Source organism: Clavelina lepadiformis, chromosome 2, assembly GCF_947623445.1.
Source record: "Clavelina lepadiformis chromosome 2, kaClaLepa1.1, whole genome shotgun sequence".
Lineage (NCBI taxonomy): Eukaryota > Metazoa > Chordata > Ascidiacea > Aplousobranchia > Clavelinidae > Clavelina > Clavelina lepadiformis.
This window is the reverse complement of record NC_135241.1, coordinates 1,329,529-1,332,315: the sequence shown is the minus strand read 5'-3', so window position 1 is coordinate 1,332,315 and position 2,787 is coordinate 1,329,529.

The window sequence follows — 2,787 nt, the reverse complement described above, 5'->3', positions numbered from 1 at the left end:
AACCACACTCACTTCTTTAATTGTACACTCGATGAAAAGCAGAAGACCTAAAATGTGATCCCACGGAATTTCTTGAGTGGACGTAAACTTATACTTCCAAAGTATTTTTAGTTATGTTTTGGTATAATCTGAAAAAGTTATTAATGTAACATACATCTAGTCATTATTAATTATAGAATTATTTTATTACTGGTGTTAACCCTTAAACTGTAATTACTGTTCTGTAACACAAACAGCGATTACGGGCCTCTCAGGCCCAATACTAACATAATATGAAAAAGTAAGTCAATAGTTTCTCGATTCATTACATCGGCTGTATTCGTTTTGAGAAAATGATTTTAGGCCAAAGTTGCCTATATAATGCACGGATGTAGCAACAGGAATGTGAATGAATGAGTGTTTGACAAACACAACTCTAACCACAGACACTCCAAGCATTTCGCAAACCCGGTTAGCAGTAGCGACACCTAACTATGCACACATATGATATATTTTTGTTGTGCACCTAAAAAAGAACTCATCTTATTGAGATTCACTGTACAAATGCAATGTAACTTACATTGATTATAATTCTAAAGTTTACTTTAAACTAGAACCGGGCCTCCGAGGCCCTAAATTGCAATTTGAGGTGTGCTTTTGTTTTTCGCCAACAAAATTTTTTTTGGACTCATTAATCCTTACACTTCGGTTTTAAGTTTTGCAAACGACACTATTTAAGGCATTTCTGGAGCAACAGCTCTTAAAACCAAAAAATAAAAGAATTTTCTTTCTCACCGGGCTTCCCAGGCCCTGAATTACTGTTTAAGGGTTGTAATGAAAAGTGGTATATGGTCCCTTAGCCTGTAAGGTTTACCCACTTACACTACAAAGTCTGTTTCCTTGTGTATTACTTAACAGTGAACTTTGATAGACTTCAGCAATAATGACACAGGAATGACTACCGTATAATCTGATTATATTTGAAGCTTCTTTGAACGAATACATCAAGATAGAACATTATGACAGCAACAGCACAAAGACATGTTGCGGCGTTGAACGTACGACCGAAAAGGCTGAATAAATCAAAATGCACGCACAGTAAGAGGGAAGCATCGATTACGTCACGCAGTGTTATGCTTCGCTGATTCGATAGACGAGAATTCTATGTCGTACACAATTTTATATTACATTAAGTGATATATTTATCACAGGGTTAAGTCGCAATAGATTGATGTAATAAGTTATACTCATTCTTTAAAAAAACTGACTTTGTTAAAAAATAAGTCGTTTGCTTTACTCGATAACAGCGCAGATAAATTACAGTGCTTTAACATATTGTACATATCGACTCATATATACTGGACAAGTTGCTTTTATTAACACGAATCATAATCTGCTTCAAATAACTTGGTCAGGATACGAATCACGATGACAATAAGCTTTCAAACTTTGATTGGCACTGAATAGGAAAATTTAAAGGGTATCTTCATATATACACAGGCAAACGTTGACAGCTGACCGGTAGTTGTGATTTAACAAGAATGAACAAATCAGAAATATTACGAAATGACTACAAAAAATGGAACTTCATCATAAGTATGCAGATGGTTCAATCGCAAATGTTTGATGATAGAAACTGAACAAAATACATGGCGCGAAAACACAGATTTAATCAAATCTATATTTGAGATATTGCAATATTTAATTATTATGCAATATTTTGAGATATTTATATTGAAATGGTCTTTAACCTTAAGTTAATATCTGATTCATCTCCACGTCATGTTGTTAGTGTTATTTAACAACCGCGACTGCGGCTAACTTGATATTATTTTATTGGCAAATAACATGTGTCGAAACACAGGCATAACTTCATGCGGAGAGACGTCTCAAAAGAGCGCTTGTATGTCATCTTGTCTAAAAGACGAGTGACTCGAAATGCGAACAAGGAATAAAGAGAGAAAACAGAATAATTCTTTGGGCAGCTGAACGCTGTCTTGCCGTTATCTAGCGGACAGGATGGTGAACTCTAAAGGATAAAAGTTAAAACTGACACGAAATACAGATGTTCTCTTTGCATATGAAAGAGATTAGAAGTATAATTTAAAATTATGATTGAAATAATTTGTGATTCTGAAAACTTCTTTGTTTGTGATGAGAGGAGTATTAGGTTATACAAATATGAAACCAATAGCCTATACTGTAGCACATTCCCTAATTTGGTTATACTTGATTCTTACTCATATTTTTTAGTAATGATGGAAGTATATGATACTATTATATACAATGTTAAACAGAAAAGGTTATTCAATGATTCGTGATAATGTTCATGGAGCTGAACAAGTTTTCTAACATGTACCACCACTATAACTCTGAAGAGCTTGTTTCCACAAACGAAAGAATTGTTGCCATTCAGTGTAATCATTTTTCCACAGATTGAATCCACGCCCAGTTTTGTCTGAAATGGAAATTTGCTCTTAGAATAGTCGTTTGTGCTAACGTAGATTATACAACATCTTTTTGGTTTTATAAATAATTTCAAAGTCGAAGTTTTGAAACCTGTGAAGTACAGCTAGTGTTCAAAATGTAGTGCTTCCCTAAAGCGAAAAATATTTAAACCAAGTGTTTGGGTCTATCTTTTACAGCCGAAGTCTAGATACAGCTAAACTTACAATAACAAATGGGTAATAATTTTCGTTTGCGTGATAGATACCATAAAGAACTTGTAATGAAATGGTTGATTTATGGTTGTTGAACTTGACAGGTTGACCACTTCACTACAATGTTTGCTTGTTGTAATGTTGATTG